General features: G+C 49.5%; 1 protein-coding gene across 3 annotated transcripts in view; it reads right to left on the reverse strand.

Moving 5' to 3' along the window:
* The window catches only part of sec31b (SEC31 homolog B, COPII coat complex component), a 71,072-nt gene extending 66,346 nt beyond the window's left edge, over positions 1-4,726 (reverse strand). For all 3 annotated transcript variants that reach the window (XM_069885706.1, XM_069885704.1, XM_069885703.1), the window contains exon 1: positions 4,621-4,726. The gene's annotated coding sequence lies outside the window, so the exon portion shown is untranslated. The remainder of the gene's footprint in view (positions 1-4,620) is intronic.
* Between the last annotated feature and the right edge of the window lie 9,553 nt (positions 4,727-14,279).

The raw sequence follows: 14,279 nt of genomic DNA on the forward strand, positions 1-14,279 counted from the left end.
ACCTCTTCTTTGGTGCACCTCTGTCTCGGTGGCCAGTGGAGGATCTTGGGAAGGCAATGGTCCTCCATTCTGGAGACGTGACCCACCCAGCGCAGTTGGGTCTTCAGCAGCGTGGATTCGATGCTTGCAGACTCTGCCATCTCGAGTACTTCAATGTTGGTGATGAAGTCATTCAATGAATGTTGAGGATGGAGCGGAGACAGCGCTGACGGAAGCGTTCTAGGAGCCGTAGGTGATGCCGGTAGAGGACCCATGATTCGGAGCCGAACAGGAGTGTGGGTATGATAACGGCTCCGTACATGCTGATCTTTGTGTGTTTGTTCAGGTGGTTGTTTTTCCAGGTTCTTTTGTGCAGTCTTCCAAAGGCGCTATTTGCCTTGGCGAGTCTGTTGTCTATCTCTTTGTCAATCCTTGCATCAGATGAAATGGTGCAGCCGAGGTAGGTAAACTGGTTGACCATTTTGAGTTCTGTGTGCCCGATGGAGATGTGGGGGGGCTGGTAGTCATGGTGGAGAGCTGGTTGATGGAGGACCTCAGTTTTTTTCAGGCTGACTTCCAGGCCAAATATTTTGGCAGTTTCCGCAAAGCAGGACGTCATGCGCTGGAGAGCTGGCTCTGAATGGGCAACTAAAGCGGCATCGTCTGCAAAGAGTAGTTCACGGACAAGTTGCTCTTGTGTCTTGGTGTGAGCTTGCAGGCACCTCAGATTGAAGAGACTGCCATTCGTGCGGTACCGGATGTAAACACCGTCTTCATTGTTGAGGTCTTTCATGGCTTGTTTCAGCATCATGCTTAAGAAGATAGTAAAGAGGGTTGGTGCGAGGACGCAGCCTTGCTTCACGCCGATGTCAATGGAGAAGGGTTCGGAGAGCTCATTGCTGTATCTGACCCGACCTTGTTGGTTTTCGTGCAGTTGAATAACCATGTTGAGGAACTTGGGGAGGCATCCGAGGCACTCTAGTATTTGCCAAAGCCCTTTCCTGCTCAAGGTGTCAAAGGCTTTGGTGAGGTCAACAAAGGTGATGTAGAGTCCTTTGTTTTGTTCTCTGCACATCTCTTGGAGCTGTCTGAGGGCAAAAACCATGTCAGTAGTTCCTCTGTTTGCGTGAAAGCCACACTGTGATTCTGGGAGGACATTTTCGGTGACAATGTCTATTAGTCTATTAAGGAGAATCCTAGCGAAGATTTTGCCTGCAATGGAGAGCAGCGTGATTCCCCTGTAGTTTGAGCAGTCGATTTCTCGCCTTTTTTTTGTACAGGGTGATGATGATGGCATCACAAAGGTCCTGAGGCAGCTTTCCTTGGTCCCAGCAGAGCATGAAAAACTCATGCAGTTTGGTATGCAGAGCTTTGCCGCCAGCCTTCCAGATCTCTGGGGGGATTCCATCCATACCTGCTGCTTTGCCACTTTTCAGTTGTTCAATTGCCTTATATGTCTCTTCCTGGGTGAGGACCTCATCTAGCTCTAGACTCAAGGGTTGTTGAGGGAGCTGGAGCAGGGCGGATTCTTGGACTGAGCGGTTGGCACTGAAAAGGAATTGGAAGTGTTCTGACCATCGATTGAGGATGGAGATCTTGTCGCTGAGGAGGACTTCACCGTCTGAGCTGCGTAGAGGGCTTTGGACAGGGTGAGGGGCCGTACACAGCCTTTAGTGTCTCATAAAAACCCCAGAAGTCGCCAATGTCGGCGCTAAGCTGGGTTCGTTTTGCAAGGCTAGTCCACCACTCATTTTGGATCTCCCGGAGTTTGCGCTGAAGGTGGCTGCATGTGAGACGGAAGGCTCGTTTTTTCTCTGGCCAGGAAGGCTTTGCAAGGTGAGCCTGGTGGGTAGATCGCTTCTTTGCCAGCAGCTCCTGGATTTCCTGGTTGTTTTCGTCAAACCAGTCCTTGTTTTTCCTGGAGGAGAAGCCCAGTATCTCTTCAGTGGATTGCAGTATGGCCGTTTTCAGCTGATCCCAGAGGGCCGGGGGGCCCGAGGTCCTGTTGCTGTCGCCGCTGGAGGCCCGAGGTCCTGCTGCCGCCCGGGGGCCCGAGTTCCTGTTGCTGCCGCTGCTGGAGGCCCGAGGACCCGCTGCTGCCCGGGGGGGCCCCGAGGTCCTGCCTGAGTCCGCCTGAGGTAACGGCCGCATCACGGGGAGAGACAGCCAGCCGAGACCGGGCCTGCCCACACCGCTGCCCGAGCACCGAATACAGGCCGCCGTTGCCAGGCAAACCCCGGCAGCCCGCACAGCCCGACCGTTAGCAGCCGAGCCCTGGGCTGGGAGCGGTCAATGAGAACTGTTTAGTGTATTTCAGAGTTTAATACACACCTCAAAAACCAATAGTCTAAACACTAACAACTGTGAACTCCATTGCAGAGTTCTCCCCAGTCTTAAAAAAATTTTCTATTAGAACTTTTCTTTCTGATCCTCAACCAATGCTGCATCCCCTTTACTTGTCCGCGGCAGGAGTAAACGCATGCAGGTAATATCAGAGCTGATGCATTTCATATTGGCTTCTGGATAAAAGCCACACAGACCCGGGTTTTCTTGGTTCAGTGTGAACGACCCGAACTGACTTTAAACACGGGTCGTTCACACACCAATTATGTGGGACCACTGTGTGATTACAGTACGGAAAAAAAGCCCACTTTGCTTTCCTCCAAGCCCCTCCCATCCATGTAGTTATCCAAGAATTTCTTCAAGGAAGCTAACATACCTGCCTCTATCTCTTTGTCTCACAAGACCATCCATATCCTCACCATCTCTGAGTGAAGAACTGTCCCCTCACAGCCCTTCCACAACCTAATCTTCCCCACTATAAAGTTATGCCCTCTTGTCTGAGATTCTCCTGCTCTTGGAACCAGGCCCCCTTATGATTTATAGAGCTCCAAAAGGTCCCTCTCAATCTCCTATACTCTTAAGAAAAACGTGCCTAGTTTTTCAAGTCAACCTCCCTACTCCTGGCAACAACTGTAAATTACTTCTGTACTCTCTCCAACTTTATAATAGCCTTCTTTCACTTTCCTTCACTAAAACAGCACAAAATATTCCAAATGTGGCCTCACATGACAATGCTATGACTCTGTGCTGTAGCACATATTTTCATACCATCAACTAACTCAACCTTGTCAAACATCCTTATCCAAACCATTTATGTATGTTATTATAAGAGCAGGGGTTCCAGTTCCAAACCCTGAGGTGGTCATGGTAAATCAGAATTCTGTGTAGATGACAGAATTCTCTACACAGAATTTACTTTAGCATCTTGAGGGAAGCAATGTATCTAGATGATCAACAAGCCTTCACCACCTCTGAGAGTTGGCACTACCACCTCAAGTATCATTCAGTCTTTCAACATTGGTAGAGTCATCCCTAATACTTTTCTGCAACTTACAACATTTGATTTACAATTAAACATCGTTTGGATACAAAGTCACCAAATGAAATGTTAACTGTATTCCCTGCCACAGAATTCAAATACTAGCTTATAAATCACAGATGTGAAAAAAGGGAACAGCGTAAATAACCACTTTGGAATTGACTACAATAAAAACTGGCCAGGATACAAAGGAAACTGCATGCAACAATTTGAAATATGTTGTCGCATGCTATTTGAGATTTTAAAAATCCTCAGATTTCTTTAATTGCATTTACATTTCTCCAGTTGTCATTGCACAGCAGGCAATATCGATTGGGGGGGGGGGGGAGAAAGAAAAAGAAAGGGGGCAGATAAAAAGAGGAAGGGAACAGAAGGCAGATGAAAAAAAGGAAAGGGGTAGGAAGAGGAGGTAAGGTAAAGGAAGGAGCCGATGGTTGAACAGGAGATTAACTGGAGTGTGGGATGGAGTGCAGGGAAGTACTGTGTAACAAGCCTGAAGCAGGTACAAGGTCTGGGTACAGTTGAGAAGACAGCTCAGAGACCACAGGCAGAGTGTGGGGCATGGAGAAGAAAAATAGGGACCAGGGCGACGAGGGGGTGGTGGGTGAACCAGGTTAAAAGGACAGGTGTGGGAGTGAGAAGGAAGGATCAGAAATGGGTTGTGAGTGATAGGGGGACAGAAGGAAAGTGAGGGGGAAGGGAAATAGCAAAGAGAGTGAGAAGTGATTTAGAATTAGCTAGAGTCGAGGAGGGCGAAGATTGACTGAGGCTAGAGTCGAGGGGACGAGACAAGCTGCAGGAATTCAAGGGAATCATTCATAGCTCAGTAATGTAAATTGGAGATGTTAAGTTAACAGAACCATGCAGGACAGCAATGGCTGAAGGACAAGGTGAGTCAGACACAGTTTAGGAAAGGGAATGTCCAGGACAGGTAAGTGGAGAAGGTGGCCAATTTTTCGGGGGTGGGTGGAAGATCCTCCAGGACATTGGGGAAAGGGGAGGCCAGAGGAAAGGGTGTAGGGGGGCAGAGGGGTCGGGGTAAAGCGGCAACCCAGTGCTGTCACCTGGCAGGCAGCAACCCCGGGGCCTGTGGACAGGTCCAGGCCCTACCGCCTTCGCGCTGCCGCGCCCTGCTGCCTCGCAGCCACCAGACCCCGCCGCCCGGCCAGCTCTCTTTCTCCCCCAACCCCCTCCCCTCCCCTCCCCTCCCCTCCCCTCTCTGTCTGTCTCCGGTTTCCACCTTCACGACTGCCGCTTACCGCTGGGGCCGCGATCCACGAACCGCAGACGCTCCCACTTGCCCTCACGCCGTGCTCGCAGCGACGTGGCAACTGCGCCGGCGCGCAACCGGCCAGCGTTGGGGCAGGTGATGGGAGGGCGGAGCGACCTCGCCGCCATCTTGGTGAAGGAACCGGAGCCGACGCCATCTTGGTAAAGGAACAAGAACTGCCGCCATCTTGGTAAAGGAGCCTGCGCCGCCCCTGGGTTTGTCATGGGCTCTGTGGCATAATTTTACCAATTTAAGAATTTCTTTCCCACTTTCCCAATCTGATTTCAAGGATAATACGCATAATTTAATCCTGGTTAAAACACAAGATTCTGCTGACACTGTGGTTGTGAAAAAACACACCAATGCTGGAAAAACTCAGCAGGTCAGACAATGCCCTTATGTAGCAAAGGTGAAGACACATCACCCACGTTTGGGGCTTGAGCCCTTTCCCCTACACTTTACTACTGGCAGCATATCTCTATGAATTTGTTTGAGGATCATTGGGCTAACATGTCATTATGTTCTTCCCCAAGAAATGAAAATGATTGACATCTAACAGTTGTTCACATGTACAAGTTAATTCGAAGAGTTTCATTTCTTACATACAAACAAGTTAATGTCTAGTTATGTTCTGATTTACTTTAACCTCCACGTTCTGTATACCTCAGATTTAGACTTTAATTATCACACGTAAATTACCAGTCTCTGGTATTGATTGCATTAAGATTCATGAAGGAATGGAAACATTTGCTCAGGATCAAAGAGAAAGTCAGTTTGATACTGAAAGGTGAAGTTTATGCCTTCTGTAGTAATAGTTTTCAGGCTGTATTTAATAAAGACAAAAATCAGTGCTGCTTTTCCTTAATAAATACTGTTTCTGGATTATTCAAAAATAGAATCTCTTACAACCATAGTAGTTGGTTATATAAAAAGGAACGAGAGTCAGCACACAGAAGATTGAAAATTTGGCACAAACAACAACCTTACACTCAAAGAGGGCTTGACTTGGCGAGAAGCCGGTTGAGTCCAACTCTGCAGACTTGTGAATAAAGCTTGTCGTGTCACCGATCTTAAAGAGACTCATTTGTGAGAATTTGTGTTTCTGACAATTTGGGGGCTTGTCCGGGATCTACACTCCGGCCGTGGGGGGAGGCGAGAAAGGGGGACGTCGGAGGTGGTGCACCCTGCTGAGTTCAGCGGCTCCTAGTCCCTTGCTCGTCACCTCGGGCAGCTTGAGCGAGTGGTATCTGGACAAGGTGACACGACAAGACGAAAAGGAGAGGGGTGATGGTTCAACCCCAGGAAGACACCGGTAAGTGACGACTTACGATTGTGGTGTGGGGATTGACGGTCGAGACCACCCAGGTAACGGTCATGACGGAGTAAAAACATAAATAAGGTGTAAAGAGGGTGGCGTGAGGACCCCGTCGTGGGACCTTAGGATAGACCCCAGGGAAACCTCGGCAGGAACCAACGGAGGGATAGTACCTCCGACGAGGCAACCGAGATGAAAGGGAGTAGGGTCCCGAAAACGAAGGGGGTCCTCAGCCACGATAAACGGATCTAGGCAGGAAAAATGGGAGGAACAAAGTCTAAGGGCTCGTCTGAGGGATCGGGACTTTTCCCGGGGGTTCCTCCTGACAGCCCTTTGGAGAGAATGTTTGAAAATTGGGATAGTAGATGATATCGAGACAAAGACAAGAGAAAGATGGTTCAATATTGTCTCCTTTGGTCGAAACAGCCTATCAAAGGTTCCTCGGTCTGGTGGCCGAAATTCGGATCCAATGAGGATTGGGTTAGACAAGCATTAAACATATATTAAACATACTCGAGACCAAAGGTGAATCAAGAAGAGTCAGCGTATGCATTTTGTTGGGTTCCCTGGCCAGGATCCTTAACAAAATGTTTTAAATTGGGGGTAGCGGGAGAAAAGAAATGGGAACCTTTGGACAACCTCCCCCCTCCTTATGTTCCCCAGGCGCCCACGGCGCCCGAGGGAAACTTGCTGCTGGAGGGGGAAGGTGATGAATCTGATTCTCCCGGAAGGGGCCGGAAACGGAGGGATGAATTAAGTGAAGTCATTGAACTAAGGGAGTCGGACCCTAGACTTCCACCGGTGGACCGACCCTGGACCAGATCCCAGACTGGTCCAGGACCATCGAAGGCTCCAATAAGCCTAAATCCCCTGAGGGAAGTTCCTATGGGAGGACTGGGAGGGGGAACGGGATACGTAAACGTTCCCCTAACCAGTACTTTGGTGCAGGGATTTAAGAAGGAAATGAAAAATCTGTTGGAAGATCCCATTGGACTGGCCGAACAGTTCGACCAGTTCCTAGGACCAAACACATATACCTGGGAAGAGATGCACGCAATAATGGGAACATTATTCTCACCCCAGGAGAGGCAGATGATTCGACAGGCTGCCCTCCTTATGTGGGAACGTGAACAATCTGGGGACCCCAGACCCCATGAACAAAAATATCCCCTGAATGAACCCAGGTGGGACAAACGAACACCCGAGGGATTGACAAATATGAGACACTACAGAGAGTGGACGATTAAAGGGATACGGGAGGCTGTGCCAAAGGGTCACAATTTCGCCAAGGCATTTGGGAACCACCAGGGGAAAGATGAGTCCCCTACTGATTTCTTGGAGAGGGTGAGAAAAAATGTCCAACAGTATGCGGGTGTGGACCCTAGTACACCAATGGGTGAACAGCTTATTCGAATCGAATTTGTGTCCAAATCGTGGCAGGACATTAGGAAGAAACTAGAAAAGGAGAAGGACTGGAATGAAAAACCCTTGAGCGACCTGTTAAAAAAGGCACAAAGGGTATATGTGCGGAGGGAAGAGGAAGGTCAAAAGAGGGCAGCGAAGATTATGGTACAGACTATCCGACAGGTAAATGCCGGGTCCAGAGAGGAAAGGAGACAAAAGCCCCCTCTAAGCAACCCAAGAAATCCAAGAGAGGGGAGACCCAGGAGACCCGCTAAGTGCTATTACTGTAACGAGGAAGGACACTTCAAGAGGGAATGCCCCCGATATAGGAGGGAAGTGCGGACCCTCGAACTCATGGAAGAAGATTAGGGGGTTCAGGGGTTCCGGGTGTTGGGGACCAAGTATAAGAGGGAACCCTTGGTAAAACTGAAAATTGGTCCCCAGGGAGAAGAGGTGGTGTTTATGGTGGACACGGGAGCGGAACGAAGTAGTGTAATAACTGTGCCAACTGGGACCGAGCCTGTAAAAAGCAATTTGAAAATTTCTGGGATAGAAGGGGCTCCCAGGACTGTATCGATAATTCCCCAAGTGACAGTAAGGCTGGAAGGGAGAGAAGGGGTACAGGACCTTTTGTTGTTACCGTCGGCCAGATTTAACCTCTTAGGAAGAGATATACAGGCTCTCCTAGGTCTGGGTGCTCTCTCCGTGGACAGAGAAGTGCGGGTCCACCTCTGTGTTCTGAAGGAGGAAGACGAACGGCAGATTGACGAGAGGGTCTGGTATAAGAAGGGAAATCGAGGAGGTCTGGACATCCCACCTTTACATGTCACATTAATACCAGGTCATCAGCCGGTAAGGAAACGTCAGTATCCTATTTCTTTGGAAGGGAGGAAGGGGCTACAGCCGGTAATCGAGACCCTGATACAGGACGGACTATTGGAGAAATGTATGTCACCCTATAACACCCCCATACTCCCAGTGAAGAAACCGGATGGATCCTATCGTCTAGTTCAGGATCTGAGAAGTTTGAATGCTACTGTTCAGACCCGCCACCCGGTGGTGCCCAATCCCTATACCATCATGAGTCGGATTCTCCCAGACCATGAGTGGTTTAGTGTTATTGACCTGAAGGATGCCTTCTGGACATGCCCACTAGAAGAGGGAAGTAGAGATATGTTCGCGTTTGAATGGGAGAATCCAAGGACAGATAGACGGAGGCAGCTTCGGTGGACCGTATTGCCCCAAGGGTTCACTGAATCTCCGAACCTATTTGGACAAATGCTAGAACAGATCTTGGCAGGCTATCCACGGTCCGATGACTCCCAATTGATGCAGTATGTGGATGATCTGCTGTTATCAGGGCCCAAGGAACAAGAAATGAGGGGAGATACAATTAGACTCTTGAACTATCTAGGGAAAAAGGGTCTGCGAGTGTCCAGGAACAAGTTACAGTTCGTTGAGAGGACTGTGGTGTACCTGGGGCACCAGATAAGTAAAGGACAGAAACGGATTACCCCTGAAAGGATTGCGGGAATCACCAGAATGCCGTTACCCCGTAATAAGAAGGAAATAAGACAATTCCTGGGGCTCTTAGGTTACTGCAGGTTATGGATAGAGGACTACTCGGCGTTGGTGAAGTTTATGTATGAAAAGCTGACAAGTGAGGATGAACATCCATTGAAATGGACCCAGGAGGAGAAGGGATGGTTTGAGGACCTAAAGCGTCGCCTGACGCGGACCCCAGTACTCACTCTGCCCTCTTTGAAGCAACCCTTCCAGCTATTCGTCACCCATAATCAAGGAATAGCTGTGGGGGTTCTGACGCAGGAAAAAGGTGGCCAGTGACACCCAGTGTCCTTCCTGTCCAAAATGATGGACCCAGTGTCTCGTGGATGGCCGACGTGCATCCAGGGAGTAGCGGCTGCTGCTCTGTTGGTGGAGGAGGCACGCAAATTCACTTTTGGAGGAAGGATGACTGTGTACACCCCCCACTCTGTGAGTGTTCTATTAGCACAAACCGCCCATCGATGGCTGACTGATTCCTGCATATTAAAGTACGAGACCATTTTAATAGTTGGAGAAGACCTACAGTTTGCTAAGAATAATAGTTGCAACCCAGCTCAGTTTTTATACGGCGGTGAAACAGGGGAAGAAGTGGAGCACGACTGTGTCGAGTTGACAGAACTCCAGACCAAGACCCGAGAGGATCTTCGCGATACCCCCCCTGGGAGAGGGATATGAATTCTACATTGACGGCTCCGCCAGATGTGTTGACGGAATGAGGAGAAGCGGGTACGCCATAATAGAAGGAGATGCTTGGGAAGTGGTAGAATCTGCGAGGCTACCCGGAAGCTGGTCGGCACAGTCCTGCGAACTATATGCCTTGCAGAGGGCCCTCAGAGTACTGGCAGAGAAAACTGGGACAATTTACACTGATTCCAAATACGCATACGGGGTAGTGCATACCTTTGGTAAGATCTGGAAGGAGCACGGTCTGATTACATCAAGAGGGAAGGAGTTGGCACACGAACAGATGATTACTCTGACCCTGGAAGCCCTGACATTACCCCAGGAAATAGCAGTGGTCTACATACCAGGCCATCAGAGAGGAGATACCCCGACCGCGATTGGGAACAGACGGGCTGATGAAGAGGCCAAAAGGGCGACCATGCAACGGGAAGTCCGCTTGCTGACCTTAATCCCAGTAAGACCAGGTATAGAAAAGGTTCCCATTTTCACTGCTAAGGAAGAAACGGACATGGCTCAGCTGGGCGCATGCCGACTGCCGGATGGAACATGGAAGACCCCAGATGGAAGAATGGTTCTAAATAAAGAAATAACTCGCAATATTTTAAAACACCTGCATCATCAGAGCCACTGGGGCACCCAGGCCTTGTGCGACACAGTGCTTCGAGACTATGTGTGTAAGGGGATCTACACTTTGGCCCAACAGGAGGTGCAGAACTGCCACATCTGCACAAGAATTAATAAGAAGGTAATGAGGACGGGCACCGTGGGAGGTCAACCGTTGGCATTATGCCCCTTCCAAAGAATCCAGATCGACTTCACGGAGTTTCCTCAGGTCCAAAGGTGGAAGTATCTGTTGGTGATGGTAGATCACTTTACCCGATGGGTGGAAGCCTTCCCAACAGTGAATGCTACTGCCTCCACGGTAGCTCGCCTCCTCCTAGAGCATGTGATCCCCAGATATGGCAAAATGGATTCTATAGACTCGGACAGGGGTCCACACTTTTGCTCCAAAGTTCACCAATTGATTTGTGATGCCCTGCAAGTCTCTTGGAAACTGCATACCCCTTGGTATCCGCAAAGCTCAGGGAGGGTTGAGCGTATGAATGGAACCCTAAAGACGCAATTGACAAATTAATGGTGGAGACTAAAATGCCTTGGATAAAGTGTCTTATTGAGAATTCGTACTGCCCCACGCAGGGATGTGGGGGTGTCCCCTTATGAGATGATGTTTGGGCTTCCCTTTTGGAGTAAAGTTGAGGGGTGTCCCACCTTGGGGGAAGGGGATATTTTTGTTAGGAACTATTTACAGGCACTGTCACGCTCTCTTACAGATTTACAGAAGAGGGGACTATTGACACAAACACCGCCCTTAGACTTCTCTCTACACAAGGTGGAACCGGGAGACTGGATCCTCATCAAGACCTGGAAAACCGAAAGACTCCAGCCACAGTGGGAAGGTCCATTCCAAGTTCTCTTGACTACAGAGGCTGCAGTGCGAACAAGAGAGAGGGGGTGGACGCACGCAACCAGATTTAAGGGACCTGTAGAGGCGCCTCAGGACCCTGACACGGACTCAGATTGGACTTGTGTTCCTGGGGACAGTCCTCTTACTTTGCGACTTCGCAGGAGGACTTGATTGACAATGTTATTGTTATATGCTTTGGTTTTTCTTGGCTTGCCTCTGTCTTTGTCAGGTCTGAAGTGTAAGAGGTGCAGAGACACAGTAGTCCTTTTTCAGGACCGCACTTGGGAAAGACAGGAGGGTAGTTTCATTTCCCATACCTCAGTTTCTAAGAAATGCTGGGCAGACAACACCACCCAACATCCATATACCCCTTGTACGGAGCACGAGGGAAGTAGTGTGAGTTATTATATACAGATTCCTAATCGCACTCCTTTCCCTCTTAACGGTTGGCCCTGGGAGGGTGAGTCCGGCCCACCATGCCCTGATGGACTCTGGTTCTGCATACACCAGCGCACTGTTCCGGCAGAGAGTCCCACCCCACCCTTGGGAGTGCCTGCCCCTTTGGGGCCTCCGGACTTGGTCGGGTCCATCCAGCTGGCCATGAAAGATCCGGCCACGCAGTTGAGGGAGACAACCTTTTTGTAGATCTTGCAACTAGAATTGCAGGAACTTTTAATGTAACCAATTGTTGGGTCTGCGGAGGGCCCCGGATGTCCGAGCAATGGCCTTGGTGGGGAGAGTCCCTCGACTCATGGACCATGATCGCCCGGATTTGGACCACTGACCGAATAAGGCCAAGGGAGAGTTGGTCTCTTTCCAGCATCCCCTCTGGTTTTTATTGCCTCTCACGAGCTGGCAAGTACCCGGTAGGAAAAAGTCCCTGCAAGGCTATACGGATCCGCCATTCGCCCAGTAATTTCACTTGGTTTCCTAAACCCCTGACCTGGTTCCTATCCACTGTTTCTAAAACCGATTGCCTGCCCCTGTCCAATGGCAGTTCTCAGCTTTGGAATTGCAGCAGCCCCACCATCACAGGTCCATACCAGTCAAACCCCACCCTTAAAAGGGTTTGGGAACGAGGATATGGAGTCTCCCCCAATGGGTTATTCTGGATGTGTGGTGATAAGGCGTATACCCACCTCCCCCAGCAGTGGAGTGGAACTTGTTTCCTGGGAATAATCCGCCCAGAGTTTTTCCTTCTACCCCACGATCACGGTCATAGATTGGGGATGAAGGTTTTTGATGCACTACACTGTCGGCCCCGCTCCAGCACGGTGCACTTGGGACAGTGGGGAGATGATTGGCCTCCGGAACGGATAATTGAGTATTACGGTCCCGCTACATGGGCCCAAGATGGATCCTGGGGCTACCGTACTCCTATTTATATGCTGAATCGCATTATTCGCTTGCAGGCGGTCCTTGAGATTGTTACAAACCAGACGGCCTTGGCCCTGCAATTGCTCGCATCCCAGCAGGGTCAGATGCACTCTGCCATCTATCAGAACCGTCTGGCCCTGGACTATTTGCTGGCCACAGAAGGGGGTGTGTGTGGGAAGCTTAGTTTGACAAACTGCTGCTTAAAGATTGATGATAATGGCCAGGCCGTTCGCAGGATCGCTGATAATATTCGCACTTTGTCCCATGTACCATTCCAGACCTGGCATCCTCTCACAAAATTGACTTGGCTGGACAATTGGTTTGGAGGAACCTGGTGGCGCAGCTTGTAGTGGGTCATCGGGGGTGTTTTGTTCCTCCTGCTTGTTTTGCCCTGCCTCATTCCCTGTCTGCGCAGCCTCGTGACTTCGATGGTCCAGCAGACCATGCAGCCAGGGGCCCCGGGAGACCCGGTTAGGATTTTAGTCCAGCACGAGATTGATCTATCAGAAGATGGTTCTCTTCCCTGGGTTAAGATCCCCGTTCAGCAATAGTACACACATTTTAAAGAAAGAAAGGGGTGGATTGTTATAGATAGAGAATTTGGGTTAAAAACGGTTTAAGTTAAAATGTGATGATTAGTCATAAAAGGGGGCTAACCACTAGAGTTTAGCTGGAAAATGTTACAACAGACTTGCAACAGATTTAACTACAGAGAGACATGCAGGAGCCAAAGATTGATAAAGAGTGAAAAACAGAATTTGGTGTGAGCAGAGGTCATGAATGATCGTGGTGTGCGTGACTAACAGTAATCAGGATGATTCTGCAAAAACTAACCAATTAAAGCAGTGTAGTGGAGATGCCGAAGGACAAGCAAATTGTATAAAAAACAATGCACTGTATGTATCGGGGCTTGACTTGGCGAGAAGCCGGTTGAGTCCAACTCTGCAGACTTGTGAATAAAGCTTGTCGTGTCACCGATCTTAAAGAGACTCATTTGTGAGAATTTGTGTTTCTGACACAAAGGATTGTTGATTTCAGGAAAAGATGACATTAGCGCCCCATGAGAGAGGCAGCCTTACCCAAACTTCACCTCATCCTAAACCCCCCAATAACCCAATATGAATCTCACAGGGGCCTCAAGGGGTGGCAGAAAACTCCACCAGGTACTGCTTAAGGAAGGCTCCCTAGGCCAGGACACAACCATAGAGCATAATGGCACCCTTACCCAGACTTACCTCAACCTAAAAAAAAACCAAATAACCAAAAATGAATCTAAAAGGGACACTAAGGCCTAACAGCAAGCTACACCAGACACTGCTTCAGGCAGACTCCCCAGTCCAGGACACAATCACAGATCACAGGGGCATTTTCACCCAGATTTAACCCAATGATAACCACCCAAATATCCAAAAATTAATCCCACATGAGCCTTAAGTCCATTCAGCTAACTCTGCTAGACACTGCTTAGTGCAGGGTCCCTGGGCTGGGAACACAACCAGAGAGCATAAAGGCATCCTTACACAGACTTAACCCTAAACCCTAACCCCCTCCCCCCTAAACAACCCAAAATTAATCCAACACGGGCCTTAAGTCCATTCAGCTAACTTTGCCAGGCAGTGATCAGGACAGACCCCCCACAATCAGGAATCACAGAGGCAACCTTACCCAGACTTCACCTTTTCCTAAACATCCAACAACCCAAAATCAATCCCACAAGGGCCTGGAGGCCTGACAGTAAACTCCAACAGGCACTGCCTGATGTACTCTAGGCCAGGACACAACCAGAGAGCATAAAAGCACCCTTCCCAGACTTAACCCTAACCCCCCAAACAACCCA

The sequence above is a fragment of the Narcine bancroftii genome, chromosome 6 (genome assembly GCF_036971445.1).
Source record: "Narcine bancroftii isolate sNarBan1 chromosome 6, sNarBan1.hap1, whole genome shotgun sequence".
Taxonomy (NCBI): domain Eukaryota; kingdom Metazoa; phylum Chordata; class Chondrichthyes; order Torpediniformes; family Narcinidae; genus Narcine; species Narcine bancroftii.